The 22,689-nt window shown below is 44.4% G+C and overlaps 1 long non-coding RNA gene across 1 annotated transcript; it reads left to right on the top strand.

Annotated features, from left to right (window-relative positions):
- Positions 1-17,374: 17,374 nt before the first annotated feature.
- Positions 17,375-21,646, top strand: LOC120939704. The gene is made up of 2 exons (XR_005749359.1): positions 17,375-17,991; positions 21,213-21,646. It is a non-coding gene; the product is annotated as an uncharacterized LOC120939704 (long non-coding RNA).
- Positions 21,647-22,689: the final 1,043 nt, after the last annotated feature.

The raw sequence follows: 22,689 nt of genomic DNA, 5'->3' as shown, positions 1-22,689 counted from the left end.
GAGGACAAGTGGTTGGTGGAACAGTCCACGGCCTGACAATGCCTTGTAGTTTGCTGCGCCTTATTATGTTTCTTATTGATTGATGAACAGGCTATGGCGGTTTGAAGGTTTATACTTGTTACAATAACTGTTGTCTCGCAAAACGAGCAGAATTCAAGCTAATGGGGTGTGCAGTATCGCATTTGGCCAGAGGTGCGGGGGGGGGGGGGGGGCGCCGGCGACCCGCGGAACGGTTCAGAGCTGTTCTGAGCCGTTCGGAAATACTCATTCCCGAACCTTTCCGAGGATTTACAAGATCAGCCGAGCTGTCCGCAAGTATTTCCGAGGCTCTCTGGCGCCCTCCACACTTCTGGCCACATGCAGTATTGCATGCCATAGATGTCAATGCGGAATGAATTATCTTTGTTTCCATTGACTTCTATGGGGAAACCCGCTTTGATATACGAGTGCTTTGGATTACAAGCATTCTCCTGGAACGGATTATACTCGTAATCCAAGGTTCCCACTGTATTTATATGTATATATATATATATATATATATATATATATATATATATATATATATATATATATATGTACTGATGCAGGGGATCTGTACTAAGGGGGGTGTCTATACTGATGGGGGTGTCTATACTGATGGGGGTCTGAACTAAGGGGGGTGTCTATACTGATGGGGGTCTGAACTAAGGGGGTTTCTACTGATGGGGGTCTGTACTTAGGGGGGTGTCTATACTGATGGGGGTCTGAATCAGTATAGACACCCCCCTTAGTTTAGACCCCCCATCAGTATAGACACCCCCCTTAGTTCAGACCCCCCATCAGTATAGACACCCCCCCTTAGTTCAGACACCCCATCAGTATAGACACCCCCTTACTACAGACCCCCATCAGTATAGACACCCCCCTTAGTACAGACCCCAATCAGTATAGACACCCCCCTTAGTACAGACCCCCATCAGTATAAACACCCCCCCCCTTAGTACAGACCCCCATCAGTATAGACACCCCCCTTAATACAGATCCCCTGCATCAGTATAGACACCCCCTTAGTTCAGACCCCCATCAGTAGACACCCCCCTTAGTACAGATCCCCGCATCAGTATAGACACCCCCCTTAGTTCAGACCCCCCATCAGTAGACACCCCCCTTAGTTCAGACCGCCCATCAGTATAGACACCCCCCTTAGTTCAGACCACCATCAGTATAGACACCCCCCTTAGTACAGACCACCATCAGTATAGACACCCCCCTTAGTTCAGACCCCCCATCAGTATACACCCCCCTTAGTACAGATCCCCGCATCAGTATAGACACCCCCCTTAGTACAGACCCCGCAGAATAGACACCCCACATCAGCATAGGCACCCCTCTCCCCCCGCACATGTCCATCTAGAGCAGTGGTTCTCAACCTGGGGGTCGGGACCCCCTCGGGGGTCAAATGATGATTTGCCAGGGGTCACCAAATCCTGGGCTGTTCCTGAAGTCCGCACCTCTTTTGCAGCCACCCAGCAGGGCTGTCCCTGGAGCCCACGGCCGCCCACTCAGCCTCTTTGCAGCCGCCCATTCAGTTCACAACATGGCTGAGGGGGCAGAGACTCTAGGTCAGCTGACTAGTGAGGAATGTTTGAGACATTGGGCCAGATTCACAAAGAGATACGACGGTGTATCTACAGATACACCATCGTATCTCTGATTTTTACTGGTCCTATCTATGCACCTGATTCATAGAACCAGTTACGCATAGATAGGGCTGAGATCCGACAGTGTCACACTGTCGGATCTTTTTTTTGATTTAAAAATGGCGCCGGGGGCGTTCCCGCTGATTTACACTGAATAATATGTAAATCAGCGAGATACGCGAAATTCAGGAACGTACGCGGACCCGACGCTGTGTTCTTACGTCGTTTCCGTAGCGCGGTACCCGTCGTATACTTACCCCTGCTGAAAGCAGGGGTAAGTATTGTTAAGTATGGCCGTCGTTCCCGCGTCGAATTTGAAATTTCCTACGTCGTTTGCGTACGCCGATTCACGAACACGCGCGTCGCAAGTCCCGCTCACGTCGCAACCACTGACGTCCTATTGACGTCAGTGGGAGCAATGCACGCCGGGAAATTCCCTGGACGGCGCATGCGTATTTAAATCGGCGCGGGAGCGCGCCTGATTTAAATAGTACACTCCCCCAGCCGCGGAATTAGAATTCCGCCTGGGGAGTTAGGATCCGCCGTCGCAAGTTTGGAGGTAAGTGTGTTGTGAATTTGACACTTTCCTCACAAACTTGCGAGGGCGGATCTTAAAACACATAGGTTACACGGATCTAAAGATCCGCTAACCTTTGTGAATCTGGCCCATAGTAAGTAACACTACCTGTCATAATAGTTTCCATTAAAAGTCCCCACTACAGTTCTCAGATCAGCAAATGACCTTGATCAAGAGCACCTACAGTATGTTGGCTGATCAGAACTTTCCCACCAGCACTGCCACTCATCTCAACTCTCCCACCAGCACTGCCACTCATCTCAACTCTCCCACCAGCACTGCCACTCATCCCAACTCTCCTACCCCCAAGGAGTAGGGGAAATAATAAAAATAGAGAATAGATGGAAAGGAAAGGAAAAGAGGGGGAACAACAAATAAAAAGGGAGAGAAAGATTAAGAGAAAGAGCAAGAAAGACGGCTAGATTGAGGGATGGGGGGAAAAAAAAGAAGAAATTAGGATAGAGAGATAAAAGGGAAAGAAAGGAGAACAAAGAGTGGTACATACTAAAGTGTACCATTAAGGGGTTTTAATACTTCACAAATGTAAGGGTTAGGGGCGAATTTTTTTACTGTTAGGGGTCCCCACAACTTGGGAAATTTTATCAAGGGGTCACGGCACTAAACCGGTTGAGAACCACTGATCTAGAGTGTAAATACAGTACAGACCTCAGAAAACAGCGCGCCCGTGGACGTGTACACACAGTGGTGTGTGTCCCTCAGGCTCCTCCTCCTCACTGGATGTAAACAGAGAGGAGGAGGCGCCGGTGGCTTCAGTCCGCTCTGTTGACACAGAGCGCGGCACAGGTTAGTGTAGGGCAGCAGCTGCCGCTATCCACGGGTGTCACCCCTCTGGCAGGTGTCACCCGGGTGCAGCGCGCACCCCCTGCACCCACCTAGCAACGCCTCTGCTTAAGAGACCTAAAGCACAGTTGACTCTTCTTGCCATACGGCAGAGGAGTCCAACCCATCTGGTGAGTGCAGAACCACACAGTGGTGGAATTACAGTCACCTTTGGAGCACCAAGCATTTTGTTTTGCTGCCTTTGTACATATTAAAGTGGAGTTCCACCCGTTTTTTTTTAATCCCTAAAAATCTTAAAATAAAATAAAAAAAAAATTGAAAACATTTTTTTTTTATACTCACCTGAAAGGGCGATTGCTATGCGGAAGTAGCTCTTCTGCCTCTTCTTCCACCGCGGTGGATCTTTTGGCTCATCCTACGTCGCGGTGTCTTCTTGTGAATGAGCCGCGCTGCCTTCTGGGAACTGTGTGTATCCCAGGAGGCAGCCGCCCATTCACAAAGCATCGTGCGAGTCGCGCATGCGCAGAAGGAAAAACGCCGTCGGGGACCGACATCGCGGGCGACTAGGACAGGTAGGTGTCCTTATTAACCATTTGACAACCGGGCCTATTCTGGCACTTCTCTCCTTCATGTAAAAATCTAAATTTTTTTGCTAGAAAATTAATCAGAACCCCCAAACATTATGGGCTAGATTCAGAAAGAATTTACGTTGGCGTATCTATTGATACGCCGCGTAAATTCAAAGCTGCGCCGGCGTATCTTCTTTCTGTATTCAGAAAGCAAGATACGCCGAAATTAGGCTAAGATCCGACTGGCTTAAGTCTCTTACGCCGTCGTATCTTAGTTGCATATTTACGCTGGCCGCTAGGTGGCGCTTCCGTCGATTTCAGCATAGAATATGCAAATGAGCTGGATACGCCGATTCAGAAACGTACGTGCGCACGGCGGATTTTTTTACGTCGTTTGCGTAAAGCTTTTTCCGGCGTAACGTTGCTCCTGCTATATGAGGCATAGCCAATGTTAATTATGGACGTCGGGACAGCGTCGAATTTTGCGTCATTTACGTCGTTTGCGTAAGTAGTTCGCGAATAGGGCTTTGCGTAAATTACGTTCACGTCGATAGCATTGACAATTTGCGGCGTAATTTGGAGCATGCGCACTGGGATACTTTCACCGATGGGTCATTTACGTGGGGTCATGTTTTATTTACATAAAACACGCCCACCTCTTCAGAATTTGAATTCGGCGCGCTTACGCCGGCAGATGTACGCTACGCCGCGCCGTAACTTAGGGCGCATGTACGCTACGCCGCCGTAACTTAGGGCGCAAGTTCTTTGTGAATCCAGCCCCAGCCTCACTAAGTTACGGCGGCGTAGCGTATCTGAGATACGTATCTGAGATACGCTACGCCCGCACAAACTTACGGCGGGCTATCTGAATCTAGCCCAATATATTTTTTTAGCAGACACCCTAGGGAATAAGATTCATTGCAACTTTTTTTCCTCGCTCGGTATTTGCGCAATAATTTTTTAATCGCCTTTTTTTTTGGAAAAAAAAGGGTTTCGTGAATTTAAAAATAACAAAACAGTAAGGTTAGCCCAATTTTTTTGTATAAAGTGAAAGATGATGTTACGCCGAGTAAATAGGTACCTAACACGTCACGCTTTAAAATTGCGCACACTCATGGAATGGCGCCAAAATCGGGACTTAAAAATCTCCATAGGCGACGCTTTAATTTTTTTTACAGGTTATTATTTTGGAGTTACAGAGGAGGTCTAGTGCTAGAATTGTTGCACACGCTCTAACGCACGCGACGATACCTCACATGTGGGGTTTGAACGGCGTTTACATATGTGGGCGGGACTTGCATGCGTGTTCGCTTCTGCGCGCGAGCTACCTGGGACAGGGGCGTTTTAAAAAAACATAAAATATATTTTATTTTTATTTAACTTCATTTTTTTATTTTTACACTTTTTTTTTATTTTATTTATTTTTATCACTTTTATTCCTATTACAAGGAAAGTAAACATCCTTCATCATTGCTGAATTTTTACTTCCCATTACACAGAACTCTACTTTTTTTCTGCGGACAGCATGCAGCCACTTCCCGATGTGTAAAAGAAATTACACACAATATTGCCCCACCGCCATAAAACCGTTACGTATCGTCATTACAGCTGATTATATCTTTCAGTGAACAATGTTCAATTATTATTCCCTCTCTATAATAAACCTGCAATCAGAATGATCCTGCAGAGGAATAACATTACAAGTCCTTACTGGAAGGAACAATCAGAATAGGAACAAGCTGTAATTAGCGCAGAACGAAATGTCGCGACCCATTCACATCGCGCAGAACTGATGTCTCCATTTATAGGTCAAAGATGTGAGATAACAGACCCGCCCTCATCACCGCCAACATACAACCATTACATCAACCTGCAGAGACTGTGGCCCAGATTCTCAAAAGAGATACGACGGCGCAACGCAATGTGCGCCATCGTAAATCCTAATCTGGGCCGTCGTATCTATGCGACTGTTTCTTAGAATCAGTTACGCATAGATATCCATTAGATCCGACAGGCGTAAGGCTCTTACGCTGTCGGATCTTAAATGCAATTTTTTTTTCCGCTGCTATGTGTCGCTGACGTTTTCCCGGTCGAGTATGCAAATTAGCAGAATACGCGAATTCCCAAACGTACGCGCGGTCGATGCAGTGAAGTTACAACGTTTACGTTAGATTTGCGACGCGTAAAGTTGCCCCTGCTATATGAGGGGCAACCAATGTTAAGTATGGCCGTCGTTCCCGCGTCGAAATTAAAAAATTTTTGTCGTTTGCGTAAGTCGTCCGTGAATGGGGCTGATGGGGTTTCACGTCGAAACCACTGACGTCCTTGCGACGTCATTTAGCGCAATGCACGTCGGGAAATTTTAGGGACGGCGCATGCACAGTACGTTCTGCGCGGGAACGCGCCTAATTTAAATGATCCACGCCCCCTACCTGGCTCATTTGAATTAGGCGGGCTTGCGCCGGGGGATTTACGCTACTTTACAGGCAACTTCTTTGTGAATAAAGCATTTGCCTGTAAAACTTGCGGCGGCGTAATGTAAATGACATACGTTACGCCGCCGCAGTTTTACTCCCAGATACGAGAATCTGGGCCTTTATATTTAGTTTTAAGGTAGATTGTAGAAGTTTTTGAACCTCTGTCAACCTTAATTCCTGGGTCTGTACACCCGCTGTGCCCATTATGAGGGGTTCCCACCATCCCTGTGCTGAGTTCCGGGGTCTGTACACCCGCTGTGCCCATTATGAGGGGTCCCCACCATCCCTGTGCTGAGTTCCCGGGTCTGTACACCCGCTGTGCCCATTATGAGGGGTTCCCACCATCCCTGTGCTGAATTCCCGGGTCTGTACACCCGCTGTGCCCCATTATGAGGGGTTTCCACCATCCCTGTGCTGAGTTCCCGGGTCTGTACACCCGCTGTGCCCATTATGAGGGGTTCCCACCATCCCTGTGCTGAGTTCCCGGGTCTGTACACCCGTTGTGCCCATTATGAGGGGTTCCCACTGTCCCTGTGCTGAGTTCCCGGGTCTGTACACCCGCTGTGCCCATTATGAGGGTTCCCACCATCCCTGTGCTGAGTTCCCGGGTCTGTACACCCGTTGTGCCCATTATGAGGGGTTCCCACCATCCCTGTGCTGAGTTCCCGGGTCTGTACACCCGCTGTGCCCATTATGAGGGGTCCCCACCATCCCTGTGCTGAATTCCCGGGTCTGTACACCCGCTGTGCCCCATTATGAGGGGTTTCCACCATCCATGTGCTGAGTTCCAGGGTCTGTACACCCGCTGTGCCCATTATGAGGGGTTCCCACCATCCCTGTGCTGAGTTCCCGGGTCTGTACACCCGTTGTGCCCATTATGAGGGGTTCCCACTGTCCCTGTGCTGAGTTCCCGGGTCTGTACACCCGCTGTGCCCATTATGAGGGTTCCCACCATCCCTGTGCTGAGTTCCCGGGTCTGTACACCCGCTGTGCCCATTATGAGGGGTTCCCACCACCCTTGTGCTGAGTTCCCGGGTCTGTACACCCGCTGTGCCCATTATGAGGGGTTCCCACCATCCCTGCGCTGAGTTCTTGGATCTGTACACCCGCTGTGCCCATTATGAGGGGTTCCCACCATCCCTGCGCTGAGTTCCCGGGTCTGTACACCCGCTGTGCCCATTATGAGGTGTTCCCACCATCCCTGTGCTGAGTTCCCGGGTCTGTACACCCGCTGTGCCCATTATGAGGGGTTCCCACCATCCATGTGCTGAGTTTCCGGGTCTGTACACCCACTGTGCCCATTATGAGGGGTTCCCTCCATCCTGTGCTGAGTTCCCGGGTCTGTACACCTGCTGTGCCCATTATGAGGTGTTCCCACCATCCCTGTGCTGTGTACATAGTGTAGGATTTAGGGGTGAGCTGTGTACGGAGTGCAGGATTTAGGGGCGAGCTGTGTATGGAGTGCAGGATTTAGGGGTGAGCTGTGTACGGAGTGTAGGATTTAGGAGTGAGCTAAGTACAGAGTGCATGATTCAGGGGGATCTGTGTACGGTGTGCAGGATTTAGGGGTGAGCTATGTATGGTGTGCAGGATTTAGGGGGTGATCTATGTATGGAGTGCAGGATTTAGGGGTGAGCTATGTACGGAGTGCAGGATTTAGGGGTGAGCTATGTATGGAGTGCAGGATAGAGGGGTGAGCTATGTACGGAGTGCAGGATTGATGGGTGAGCTGTGTATGGTGTACAAGATTTAGGGGTGAGCTGTGTATGGTGTGCAGGATTTAGGGGTGAGCTGTGTATGGTGTGCAGGATTTTGGGGTGAGCTATGTATGGTGTGCAGGAAATTAGGTGTGATGTATACAAAGTGCAATGTTTAGGGGTGAGCTGTGTACATCCAAGTGCCCCCCCTTTCCCAAGTACAGAGCTCTCCTCTTCCCAGATTAGTTTGGAGCCCACCCTCCATCAATACACATTACTCTGGCATCAACCCCCCTTCCTCCCCCTTTCAATAGTGAGCATTCCGACCCCGCTGACAGCTGATGACTCATTCTTTGCTTCAGCCAAAACCTGACACGGGGCCCCCCACTCACCCCCATGATGGGAAAAATAATTCAAGGACAAGAGCTTCTTCCCCACAACCCTGGCCGGTGGTTGTGGGGGTCTGCGGGCAGGGGGGGCTTAACGGAATCTGCAAGCCCCCTTTAACAAGGCGCCCCCTAGATCCTGCTCTTTAATAACTAAGGGGCAGGGGGCCACCCGGTGATGTCACCTGGTGAAACCGCCCCCTTATGACGTCATTGACTGAGGGCATTGACGTCACAAGGGGTGGCGTCACCGATATTCACTGGTTGTTAGGGACGCTGGCGGCGCGGCTCCTGAGTCAGGGCTCTTAACGCTGCCTGAGCACAGCAGCATTAAGGTCACCTGTCCCTCAAAACTGGGGTAATGCATTGCGTAAGTTAGGATGCCGCGAGGCCCCTGTGAGTGCGAGGCCTTAGGTGACCGCCTAGTTTGCCCAATCACACCAAATATTGATTGGATTGAATTTGATTACTTGATAAAAAAAAAAAACAATTAACACTTCTCTTTCTCGAAGCATTCTTCATTTGCAGAATTAGCGTCACACCTGCCCAAAAGTTTTGCACAGTACTGTATATGGCACAAATAACAAAGTTAGAGGTAGGTGGAGCATCCAAAAAAATATTTTAGGGACTTGGGTTACAAGCTTAACCCAAAGGACCCCCAAGATAATATTTTCCCACAGGGGCACTAAAATAAAAATAGATACACTGTACTCTTTGGGGGGGGGGGGGGGCTCTTCTTGAGGAATCTGAGACGGTAAAGGTTTGGGGGTTCTTGTAGATCAGAGACTAGCATGCAATGCCAAACAAAGCAAGCAGAATATTCTCTTGTATTAACCACTTAAGACCCGGACCTTTAGGCAGCTAAAGGACCTGACCAGTTTTTGCGATTCGGCACTGCGTCGCTTTAACTGACAATTGCGCGGTCGTGCGACGTGGCTCCCAAACAAAATTGGCGTCTTTTTTCCCACAAATAGAGCTTTCTTTTGGTGGTATTTGATCACCTCTGCGGTTTTTATTTTTTGCGCTATAAACAAAAATAGAGCGACAATTTTGAAAAACAAATGCAATATTGTTTACTTTTTGCTGTAATAAATATCCCCCAAAAAGATATTAAAAAAAAAATTTTCCTCAGTTTAGGCCGATACGTATTCTGCTACCTATTTTTGATAAAACAAATCGCAATAAGCGTTTATCGATTGGTTAGCGCAAAATTTATAGCGTTTACAAAATAGGGGATAGTTTTATTGCATTTTTATTAATTAATTTTTTTTTTACTACTAATGGCGGCGATCAGCGATTTTTTTCATGACTGCGACATTATGGCGGACACTTCGGACAATTTTGACACATTTTTGGGACCATTGTCATTTTCACAGCAAAAAAATGCATTGTTTACTGTGAAAATGACAATTGCAGTTTGGGAGTTAACCACAAGGGGGCGCTGAAGGGGTTAAGTGTGACCTCATTTGTGTTTCTAACTGTAGGAGGGCGGGGCTGTAGGTGTGACGTCATTGATTGTGGTTCCCTATAAAGGGGAACACACGATCAATGACGGCGCCACAGTGAAGAACGGGGAAGCTGTGTTTACACACAGCTCTCCCCGTTCTTCAGCTCCGGGGACTGATCGCGGGACTCGGAGCTTCGGACCAGGTCGCGGGTGCGCGCCTGCGACCCAAGGCTGGGCACCTAAAGAGTACGTACATGTGCCCAGCCGTGACATTCTGCTGACGTATATGTGCAGGAGGCGGTCCTTATGTGGTTAAAAAGGACGTATACTAAAGAGATAAAACCATCGTTCCGTACCTTTTAAAAAACACACCATTCTAATTATGAAGTTTATTTTTGGTCACCAATTTACAGAATGGGTTTCCTTGAATTAGAAGAGCAACACAATTAATAAGGAAGGTTGGAGATCTTATCTACGAGGACAATTACAAAGATCACATTTATTGTCTCTCTGGAGAAGAGGCGCTTAAGAGAAGTAATAATCCCGGCTATTTTTTTTTTTTATGTAATGTTATAATGTGCTGCATATTAGAACATTATGGCATACTTACCTGCCAAAGAAGCCCCCCAGCAGTCTGAAAATCTGAAATAATAACTTGCTAATAATAATAACTATTGCTAACTATTAAATTATAGGTATTGGAATTTCCTTTCGAATTTGGCTGTTAGTTAACGTAACGAATACGAATTTATCCGAAATTATGAATTCTCCAAAATAACTAATGCTGCATCTAAATGAATGTAACGAAATAATAATAACAATAAAAACGTTTTATTATTACCGGTAATTGTGTTCCTAAGTTCCTTCAGGTTTGGTGTCCAGGAGGTTGTGTTCCTAAGATCATTCAGGGCTAGTGTGGGTGTCCAGAAGGTTGTGTTCCTAAGACCTTTCAGGGTTGGTTTTCTTGCCCAGGAGGTTGTATTCCTAAGATCTCTCAGGGTTGGTTTGGGTGTCCAGAAGGTTGTGTTCCTAAGACCTTTCAGGGTTGGTTTAGGTGTCCAGAAGGTTGTGTTCCTAAGTTCCTTCAGGTTTGGTGTCCAGGAGGTTGTATTCCTAAAATCATTCAGGGTTGGTTTGGGTGTCCAGAAAGTTGTGTTCCCAAGACCTTTCAGGGTTGGTTTGCTTGTCCAGGAGGTTGTGTTCCTAAGATCTCTCAGGGTTGGTTTGGGTGTCCAGAAGGTTGTGTTTCTAAGACCTTTCAGGGTTGGTGTGGTGTCCAAGATGTTGTATTCCTAAGTAGACATGTACAAATCGTTTTATTTCCGAATTTTTTTTTCAACAAAATTCGACAAACTCCTTAATTTGTGGGTGTCTAGGAAATTGTGTTCCTAAGATCTTTCGGGGTTGGTGTCGGTGTCCAGAAGGTTGTGCTCCTAAGATCTTTCAGGGTTTGTGTGGGTGTTCAGATTGTGTTCTTAAGATCCTTTAGGGTTGGCTTGGTTGCCCAGGGGTTTGTATTCCTAAGACCTTTCAGGGTTGGTGTGCTGTCCAAGAGGTTGTGTACCTAAGTAGACATGTACAATTTGTTTCGTTCCGAATTATTTTTTCAATGAAATTCGACAAATGAGTTCATTTGGAAATATTCAAATTAACGAAAACCTGTTTACCAAATCTTTCTGAAAAACGAAAATTTGAAATTTAAAAAAAAAAAACGGAAACTTGAACATTCGGAATTCCGAAAATTAGGAAATTCAAACATTTTTAAAATCCGAAAATTGAAAAATCTGAAAATAAGAACGAAAATTTGAATGAAAATCCGAAAACTCAAAAACCCGAACATTTTTAAATCCAAAATAATAACTATTACTAACTATTAGATTATAGGTATTGGAATTTCCTTTCAAATTTTAGCTGTTAGTTAACGTAAAGAATACTAATTTATCCGAAGTTACGAATTCTCCAAAATAACGAATGCCACATCTAAATGAATGTGATGATATAATAATAAATAATAACAATAAAAACTTTTTATTATTAATTGTGTTCCTAAGTTCCTTCAGGTTTGGTGTCCAGGAGGTTGTGTTCCTAAGATCATTCAGGGTTGGTGCGGGTGTCCAGGAGGTTCTGTTCCTAAGATCTTTCAGGGTTGGTTTGGGTGTATAGGAGATTGTGTTCCTATGATCTCTCAGGGGTGGTTTGGGTGTCCAGGAGGTTGTGTTCCTAAGATCTCTCAGGGTTGGTTTGGGTGTCCAGGATGTTGTGTTCCTAAAATTTCTCAGGGTTGGTTTGGGTGTATAGGAGGTTGTGTTCCTAAGATCTCTCAGGGTTGGTTTGGGTGTCCAGGAGGTTGTGTTCCTAAGATCTCTCAGGGTTGGTTTGGGTGTATAGGAGGTTGTGTTCCTAAGATCTCTCAGGGTTGGTTTGGGTATATAGGAGGTTGTGTTCCTAAGATCTCTCAGGGTTGGTTTGGGTGTATAGGAGGTTGTGTTCCTAAGATCTCTCAGGGTTGGTTTGGGTGTATAGGAGGTTGTGTTCCTAAGATCTCTCAGGGGTGGTTTGGGTGTCCAGGAGGTTGTGTTCCTAAGATCTCTCAGGGTTGGTTTGGGTGTCCAGGATGTTGTGTTCCTAAAATTTCTCAGGGTTGGTTTGGGTGTATAGGAGGTTGTGTTCCTAAGATCTCTCAGGGTTGGTTTGGGTGTCCAGGAGGTTGTGTTCCTAAGATCTCTCAGGGTTGGTTTGGGTGTATAGGAGGTTGTGTTCCTAAGATCTCTCAGGGTTGGTTTGGGTATATAGGAGGTTGTGTTCCTAAGATCTCTCAGGGTTGGTTTGGGTGTATAGGAGGTTGTGTTCCTAAGATCTCTCAGGGTTGGTTTGGGTGTATAGGAGGTTGTGTTCCTAAGATCTCTCAGGGTTGGTTTGGGTGTCCAGAAGGTTGTGTTCCTAAGACCTTTCAGGGTTGGTTTTCTTGTCCAGGAGGTTGCATTCCTAAGATCTCTCAGGGTTGGTTTGGGTGTCCAGGAGGTTGTGTTCCTAAGACCTTTCAGGGTTGGTTTGGGTGTCCAGAAGGTTGTGTTCCTAAGATCTTTCAGGGTTGGTTTGGGTGTCCAGGAGGTTGTGTTCCTAAGATCTTTCAGGGTTGGTTTGGGTGTATAGGAGGTTGTGTTCCTAAGATCTCTCAGGGATGGTTTGGGTGTCCAGGAGGTTGTGTTCCTAAGATCTCTCAGGGTTGGTTTGGGTGTCCAGGAGGTTGTGTTCCGAAAATTTCTCAGGGTTGGTTTGGGTGAATAGAAGGTTGTGTTCCTAAAATCTCTCTGGGTTGGTTTTGGTGTCCAGAAGGTTGTGTTCCTAAGATCTCTCAGGGTTGGTTTGGGTGTCCAGGAGGTTGTGTTCCTAAGATCTCTCAGGGTTTGTTTTGGTGTCCAGGAGGTTGTGTTCCTAAGATCTCTCAGGGTTGGTTTGGTTGTCCAGAAGGTTGTGTTCCTTAGATCTCTCAGGGTTGGTTTGGGTGTCCAGGAGGTTGTGTTCCTAAGATCTCTCAGGGTTGGTTTGGGTGTCCAGAAGGTTGTGTTCCTAAGATCTTTCAGGGTTGGTTTGGGTGTCCAGAAGGTTGTGTTCCTAAGATCTCTCAGGGTTGGTTTGGGTGTCCAGAAGGTTGTGTTCCTAAGATCTTTCAGGGTTGGTTTTGGTGTATAGGAGTTTGGGTTCCTAAGATCTTTCAGGGTTGGCGTGGTTGTCCAGGACCAGAGGATTCTAAGATCTTTCAGGGTTGGTGTGGTTGTCCAGGACCAGAGGGTTCTATTTCTAAGATGTTTTAGGGATGTAGTGGGTGTCCAAGAGGTTGTGTTTTGTGTCACTGGCTTCCAGGAAAATTGTTGGGAAACATGATATCTAAAGAGGACAAATTATGACATGGAAGAATTTCTGTTTTATTAAGTGTGACCTTTGATTAATTTTTTGCTACATAAAAAAAATGGCATTTGATTCTTCCTAATGGCAGTCAATCTTTCCTTTTCCTACTCCCCCCCCCCCCACAACACATCATCTGAAGGTAATTTTTAAGAAGGTTCTATTATAAGAAGATTAGCTAAACAGACCTTCATGCAAATACATGTGTCTAAAAAGAATAAGGAAACAATGTCCCTGTCTAGCTGGCAGCACAGCAAGTGCCATGATTTACGTCAAACAACTCTAATGCGTTCTGAGTTACTGACCCGAAATGAGCTTAGAGAGAATTGTGACACTCATTCACAGCATATTCCAAATGAATGTAGGTATATTTCTTTTTAAAAGAGTAGGGAAGGGTTAAAACCCGCTTTTTGTGTCTGTGGCCCACTGGGGAGATTTCCTGACACTTCCTGTCCCATACATGCAGCAGGAAATAAGATCTTTACACAGTGATAGAAAGTCCCATCTTAAACAGCAGCCACCAAAACAGTTGACCCGCTTTAGAAGATTTACCCTTTTCACCTTTTGATAACAATTGTAACATTTTAGATCTTCCATTGCTTTATCTCTCTGTGATAATGGTCACCAGGACAAATGAGAAAGAAGAATCTACCAAGAACTGCTGCATTGGAAATCTGACAGGGCCCTCCTCTCTGCTCCCCTCCCCTCCCCTCCTCTCCACATTTTCCATGTAATTTTTTGGGGGGAAGGGGAGTGGGTACCCTGTTTTTAGAGGCACCCAGCTCCCACTTCCTCCCGGGGCACTGGAAGCAAGATCATCTCTTCCCCTCCCTCCCTGCAATCTTCTGGGACACGTCACAGGTCCCAGAAAATTGCCTGCCCATTCACAGTGCTCAGTGCGCGCCCGCCTGTGAAGCCACAGTCGGGCACCCACAGTTAGAATACCAGTGGTGCGGAGAGGAGCGGGGCGTCGTTCGCCCGCATCGCTGGATCCTGGGACAGGTGAGTGTCTGATTATTAAGTCAGCAGATACACTTTTTGTAACTGATGACTTTTTAATGGGTGGAACTCCACTTTAATTTAGAAAAATGTACCAGCTAGGGTGAGAACCTCTGGGGGAATCTAAGATGGAAAAGAACCTGGGGGTCCTAGTAGATAGGCTCAGCAATGGCATGCAATGCCAAGCTGCTGCTAACAAAGCAAACAGAACATTGCCATTAAAAGGAGTATTCACTCCGGAGATAAAACGAAAATTCTCCTGCTCTGCAAGACTCTGGTCCGGCCGCACCTGGAGTATGCCGTCCAGTTCTGGGCACCAGTCCTCAGGAAGGATGTACTGGAAATGGAGAGAGCCCAGAGAAGGGCAACAAAGGTAATAAAAGGAATGGAGGACCTCAGCTATGGGGAAAGGCTGCGAGCACTGAACTTATTCTCTCTGGAGAAGAGACGCTTGAGAGGGGATATGATAGCAATGTACAAATACCGTACTGGTGACCCCACAATAGGGAGAAAACTTTTCCATGAAAAGGAATTTAAAAAGACTCACGGCCATTCACTAAAGTTGGAAGAAAAGTGGTTTAACCTTAAACTGCGTAGAGGGTTCTTGACTGTCAGAGCGGTAAGGATGTGGCATTCTCTTCCACAAGCAGTGGCATCAGCGGGGAGCTTCTATAGTTTAAAAAAACTATAAGATGGGCACCTTAACGACCACGACATACAGGAGTATATGATGTATTGACATAAACACACACACATCATAGGTTGAACTGGATGGACTGGTGTTTTTTTTCGACTTCACCAACTATGTAACTATGTAAGGAAAGAAGAAGAAAGACAAGTAAGAAGAAAGAAAAAAAGAATAAAGAAATACAAAACAAGAAGGAGAAAGAAGAAGAAAGAGAAAGGAAAAGAAAAAGAAAATATGAAGAGAGAAGAATAGAAAGAAGAAATATGAAGGAAGAAAAAGGAAGGAGAAAGAAAAACGAAGGAAGAAGAAAGACAAGAAAGAAGAAAACAGGATGAAGAAAAATAATAAAGAAAGACAAAACAAGGAGAAAGAAGAAAGAGAAAGGAAGAGGAAGGAAGGTGGAAGAAGAAAGAAAAAGCAAAAAAGAAGCAAGAATAGAAAGAAGAAATGTGAAGGAAGAAAAAGGAAAAAAGAAAGAATAAGGAAGACGAAGTTAAAAGAAAGAAGCAGGAAGAAGAAAAAAAAGGATGAAGAAAAAGAAGAAAAAAAAAGAAATATGAAAGAAGAAGAAGAAAATAGAAGAAGAAAGAATACAAAAAGGAAGAAAAGGAAAGAAGAAAATAAAAAAAGGATGAAGAAAAAGAACAAAGAGGAAATATGAAAGAAGAAAGAAAAATAAGGAAAGAACAAGAAAGAAAGAAAAGAAAGGCTAAAGAAAAAGAGTAAGGAGATACAAAACACAAAGGAAGAAGGAGAAGGAAGAAGAATAAAGAATAGAAAGAAGAAATATGAAGGAAGAAAAAGGAAAGAAGAAAGAAAAATGAAGAAGGAAAAACAAAAGAAGAAGAAAGACAATAAAGAAGCAGAAAGAATAAAACATGAAGAATAAAGAAAGACAAAACAAGAAGAAGAAAGATAAAGGAAGAGGAAGGGAGATGGAAGAAGAAAGAAGAAGCAAAAAAGAAGGAAGAAGAAGAAAGAATAGAAAGAAGAAATATGAAGGGAAAAAAAAGGAAGAAGGAAAAATGAAAGAAGAAAGAAGCAGCAAGAAGAAAAAAAGGCTGAGGATTAAGAAGAAAAAATAAGAAAAAAAAAAGAAAAAAAAACATGAAAGAAGAAGAAAGAAAAAAAAGATGAAGAAAAAAAACAATCAAAGAAGAAGAAAATAGAGGAAATATGAAGGAATAAGAAAGAAAGAAGAAGAAAGAAAAAAAAAGAAAGGCTAAAGAAAAAGAATACGGAAAGACAAAACATGAAGGAAGAAGGAGAAAGAAGAAAAAAAGAAGGAAGAAGAAAAAGAAAAAAAAGAAACATTAAGGAAAATGAAGAAGAAGAAAAAAGGAAGAAGGAAAGAAATGAAGAAAAGAAAAAAGGATGAAGAAAAAGAACAAAGAAAGAAGAAGAAAAAAGAGGAAATATGAAGAAAGAAGAAGGAAAAATAAGGAAAAAATAAGAAAGAAAAAAAGAAAGGCTAAAGAAAAAGAATAAAGAAAGACAAAGCAACAACGAGAAAGAAAAAGAAAGAGAAAGGAAGAGGAAGGAAGAAGAAAGAAGCAAAAATCAAGGAAGAAGAAGAAAGAATAGAAAGAAGAAATATGAAGGAAGAAAAGGGAAAGAGAAAGAAGAAAGACAAGAAAGAAGCAAGAAAAAGAAGAAAAAAGGATGAAGAAAAAGAAGAAGAAAAAAGGAACATGAAAAGGAGAAGGAAGAAGAAGAAAATAGAAGAAGAGAGAAAAAAAAGGAAGAAAAGGGAAAGAAAAAGAACAAAGAAAGAAGAAGGAAAAAGAGGAACTATGAAGAAAGAAGAAGGAAAAGGAGGAAATATGAAGAAAGAAGAATGGAATAAGGAAAGAAGAAGAAAGGAAAAAAAGAAAGGCTAAACAAAAAGAGTAAAGAAAGACAAAACATGAAGGAAGGAGAAAGGACAAAGAATAAAGACTATAAAGAAGAAATATGAAGAAAGGAGAAAGAAGAAACACAAAGGAAGAAAAGGATTAAGAAGAAGAATAAAGGAAGGATGAAGAAAAAATAAATAATACGAAAGAATTGTATTTAGGGAATATGTGCTCATCGCAGAGTTTCCAGCTCGTTGTACAGACTCCTCCCTGTCCTGACCTCGGGGGGGGTCACACAATGAGTTTCTATGATTGTCCTCTGACAGCCTGAGGGTGGTGAGTAACTTCTGATGAAGGGTGACGGAGACTTGTATTCGGCTCTATATGACACGCACAGATCTCCTTACACGTCTTCCTCAGGGGTTAATTAATCGTTGCACAATGGATTATATGAGCCAATATTTACTAAATCACCGCAACGCCCCTTTCTGGTAACTGAACCCAGATCCTTATCTGCCGGCTTATATTCTGAATCACTTATCAGGGACTCAGAGTCTACCGGACTCTACACACAGCACCGGACTCTACACACAGCACCGGACTCTACACTCAGCACCGGACTCTACACTCAGCACCGGACTCTACACTCAGCACCGGACTCTACACATAGCACCGGACTCTACACTCAGCACCGCACTCTACACGCAGCACCGGACTCTACACTCAGCACCGCACTCTACACGCAGCACCGCACTCTACACGCAGCACCGGACTCTACACGCAGCACCGGACTCTACGCACAACACCGGACAGAACACAATGGCCAAATGGGCTGCCTATCTCATGATCTTCTGCCTCGTGGCTGCCTCTCAGGCGGCACCGATTCTCCGGGACCCCCAGGATCCGGATTCAAGCACTGGAGTTGGCAAAGTAAGTTCCAGCCAGGACTATCCATTCAGTAATTCTGTATATTATGGGTATAGGGAGAAGCCTGGAGGGTGAACACTGAAACATTGACAAAGTATAAGCTTAAAGTGTATCTAAAATCAAATTTTTTTTGCATAGAGTAGAGAAGGACGGGAACCCCTGTCAGGTTTATTTTGCTATCTGTGTCTCCACTGGGGGAGAAGGTTGTAGGAAATCACAAATGTTGAGGTTGTCACAAAATTCGACGCGGGACCGACGTCCATACATAACATTGGCTAGGCCAGCTTTTTGTTGGACTAACTTTACGCCTGAAAACGCCTTACGTAAACGCTGTATCTTTACTGCGATGGGCAAGCGTACGTTCGTGAATAGGCGTATCGCGCTAATTTACGCCTTCTAGACGTAAATCAGGGTTCACGCCCCTAGCGGCCGGCCGAAATAGAAAGCTAAGATACGACGGCGCAGGCCGTCGTATCTTAGCTATATTTAAGTGTATCTCATTTTGAGAATACACTTAATTATACGACGGCACAGATTCAGAGTTACGACGGCGTATCTACTGATACGCCGGCGTAACACTCTCTGAATCCGGCTATACATCTTTATACCACTCGGGTGTCTATTTGGTGGAAGGAAGTGTTTTCTTTGATGTCACAGTACTAAAGATGAGAGGATTCTGGATTCACTTTTGGGACTTTCTTTGGATCTTTTTTTACTCACTTATGTTTTATTTAATAATAGTATACCTATTAATTTGGATTATATGAATCATATCATTATTCTTTTTTCCATTTATGGTTGCAGCGTTTGTATTTACTTACCTTTTCTGCATTTGCACATGTTTCATAACCTCACATTGGGGTGTTTCTTGATATTTATTCATTTTTTGTATTTTGGTGTCACTACCAAGTTTATCATTTATACAGTGTTACATATAGTAAAAAAAAAAATGTGACATTTTGAAAGTTTGTTTAGAAGAGAAAATCTACAAAGTAACGAGTAGAAAGTAGAGAGATTAACACACATATGGAGATTCTTTATGGCCGGCATACCAAGGATCTAACCATTCAGTAAGAGACTTTGGACCTTCCCAGACATAAACATAAGGGGCCAGATTCACAAAGAGATACGACGGTGTATTATCTCCTGATATCTACAGATCCCCCATCGTATCTCTGACTTACACTGGTCCTATCTATGCGCCTGATTCATAGAATCAGATACGCATAGATAGGGCTAAGATCTGACAGTGTTACAATGTGTTACACTGTCGGATCTTTTTTTCAATTTAAAAATGGCGCCGGGGGCGTTCCCGCTGATTTACGATAAATAATATGTAAATCAGCGAGATACGCAAATTCACGAACGTACGCGGACCCGTCGCAGTGTTCTTACGTCGTTTCCGTAGCGGTTTTCCGACGTATACTTACCCTTTCTTTTATCAGGCGCAGCCAATGTTAAATATAGCCGACGTTCCCGCGTCAAATTTAAATTTTTTAACGTCGTTTGCGTAAGTCGTTCTCGAATACGGACGGACGTCGTTTACGTAAGCGTCGCAACCACTGACGTCCTAGCGACGTCAGTGGGAGCAATGCACGCCGGGAAATTTTGCGGACGGCGCCTGCGCATTTAAATCAGCGCGGGAACGCGCCTGATTTAAATATGACACTCCCCTAGCCGCGGAATTTGAATTCCGCTGGGGGATTTAGGATCCGCCGTCGCAAGTTTGGAGGTAAGTGGTTTGTGAATTAGCCACTTGCCTCCTAAACTTGCGGGAGCGGATCTTAAATCACGTAGATCGAGCGGATCTATAGATCCGCTGATCTACGTGAATCGGGCCCAAGAATTCAGCTCATTATTGATTACAAGAGACATCAACTTCTGTTAGACGTGTGCAATTCGTTTCGGTCCGAATGTAAATTCGGATTCATTTTTGGTTATTCAGAGATTCTGATCTCAGCGTCAGAATCTCTGAATGAAAGGGTAACAAATTTTGTTTTGTTTATTCATTTTCTAAAGAATTCCAAATTTTGAGAACGTTTCGAATTCTGTGTGAAGAACAGCTGTCTGTTAAGGAGCAGGGCGGAAAGCCGGCTGCCGCGTCCTTAACAACCGATGACTTATCAGCTGTCAGCGGGCTTCTCCAAAAGAATGGCAGCAATAGAAAATTCAGAAAAACAGCGTGCCCCCCCCCCCCCCAATCCATACTAGGCCCTTCAGTTCTAGTATGGATTTTGAGGAGAACCCCACGCCAAATCCATACCAGACCCTTATCCGAGCTTGCAGCCTGGCAGGCCAGGAAAGGGGTGGATGAGCAAACGCCCCTCCTCCTGAACCAAGCCGGGCCACATGCCCTCAACATGGGGGTTGCTTTGATCTGCCCCAACCCAAAGCACCTTGGCCCTATGTTGATGGGGGCAAAGGCCTCTTCTCTACAACCCTGGCTGATGGTTGTTGGGGTCTGTGGGCAGGAGGCTTATCAGAATCTATAGGCCCCCTTTAACAAGGGGGCCCCCAGATCCTGATCCCTCCCCTAAGTGAATGAGTATGGGGTACATAGTGCCCCTACCCAGTCACCGAAAAAGAGAATAAAGAAAGTACACAACTTTTAGATAATTATTTTATAAAAAAAAAAAAAATCCCAGGTCCTTCATTACTAAAGATGCCCGCCGGACCCGAAAAAATAAAAAACCTCTGTCCTCATTGAACACTCCCCACCGACTGCCTGCTCCAACACCTGACATTTCTTAAATAGCTAAGGAGCGGTTTAGACATTAATGGCATTAATTAAAGCTGTACACTCACTACTTTACATTGTAGCAAATATTTTTTCGATTTATATAAGGTTTTGGTGGCGCTGCACTATTAGTTGATATAACATATAACCAAAAGCCTGACGAAGTAACTGGGTCACACCAGGATGGCACAGGGCGACTTAGACATAGGAAGTGCATGGGGAGCTGAAACAAGGATTTCCCAAACTTTCCAAGAGATTCTGGGTTCCACGGGCCCTCCCATCACCATATTTACTGTATTAGGCTGAAGGTCTGGTGGGTGTTTAAGATGTCTACCAACCCAACCTGTTTCATAAATAGTAAAAGCAAAACTAACATGCTGGTCTTCAGTATCTTGCAACTAACTCAACTAAATTCCCTTTGTCTTTTGAACGTAAATATTTTCCAAAATGTAATTCTATCCCTAGTAATGTGTTTAATTCCCCTTAGGTGACCACAATCTCAAGACCTCATCTGGAGGATCTGAAAGCAGGTGAGAAGAAGCAGACACAACATCGGCACAATACTGATGGGTCAAGCCAAGCGTCTTGCATTCCGTGCATACTCACCTTGCTTCCCAGTCCATGATGGAGGTTCCACATCTCCCATATTTCGGAAGGTGATGCCGATCACCCTTTTTCTGTCCTCATGTTCTTGATTCACTTCACCACAGACCCGGGAACACACAGACTTGTCACCAATGGAGTCCATAGGAGATACAAGAAACCATTGGTGGTAGAACACTGGAGCATCATCCAACATATGAAAATTAGTATAGGGTGGACTAAGCCGTTTATAGACTAAAAATAAAGAGAAATTATACTACACGCAAAGTTGTTTTTCTCTGTTGACCTTCCATTTCTGTTCATGTCAGTTCATTAAGATTTGTAAAAAAAAAACCCTACAATCCGTCTTATAAGGCCTCATTTACATTTGCTTTGACTTTAACACACATTAAAGCTCCAACCACTTCAATATACTTTTATGATGTGTTTTTGATGATTTATTGAAGCTTTAACCATTTAAGGCTATTAGATAGTTAGGCCCAGATTCACAACCGAGATACGACGGCGTATCTCTGCATTGTGCCGTCGTATCTATGCGCCTGATTCTTAGAATCAGTTACGCATAGATATCTGTTAGATCCGACAGGCGTAAGTCTCTTACGCCGTCGGATCGTAACTGCATTTTTACGCTGGCCGCTAGGTGGCGCTTCCGTCGAATTCCGCATTGAGTATGCAAATTAGCTAGATACACGAATTCCCTAACGTACGCCCGGCCAATGCAGTAAAGTTACGCCGTTTACGTTAGGCTTTTCCTGGCGTATAGTTGCCCCTGCTATATGGTGTTATATTTCATTGTGTTACTGCAAGTTTAACGCCATATAGTTCTGTGCATTACTGCAAGTTTAACGCCATATAGTTCTGTGCGTTACTGTAAGTTTGACGCCATATAGTTCTGTGTGTTATTGCAAGTTTAACACCATATAGTTCTGTGCATTACTGCAAGTTTAACTCCATATAGTTCTGTGCGTTATTGCAAGTTTAACGCCATATAGTTCTGTGCGTTATTGCAAGTTTAACGCCATATAGTTCTGTGCATTACTGCAAGTTTAACGCCATATAGTTCTGTGCGTTACTGCAAGTTTAACGCCATATATTTCAATGTGTTACTGCAAGTTTAACGCCATATAGTTCTGTGCATTACTGCAAGTTTAATGCCATATAGTTCTGTGCGTTACTCGAAGTTTAACGCCATATATTTCATTGTGTTACTACAAGTTTAACGCCATATAGTTCTGTGCGTTACTGCAAGTTTAACGTCATATATTTCATTGTGTTACTGCAAGTTCAACGCCATATAGTTCTGTGCGTTACTGCAAGTTTAATGCCGTATATTACATTGTGTTACTGCAAGATTAATGCCA

Source organism: Rana temporaria, chromosome 5 (assembly GCF_905171775.1).
Source record: "Rana temporaria chromosome 5, aRanTem1.1, whole genome shotgun sequence".
NCBI lineage: Eukaryota > Metazoa > Chordata > Amphibia > Anura > Ranidae > Rana > Rana temporaria.
The sequence above is the reverse complement of the archived record's forward strand: the minus strand, read 5'-3'. Positions and strand labels throughout refer to the sequence as shown.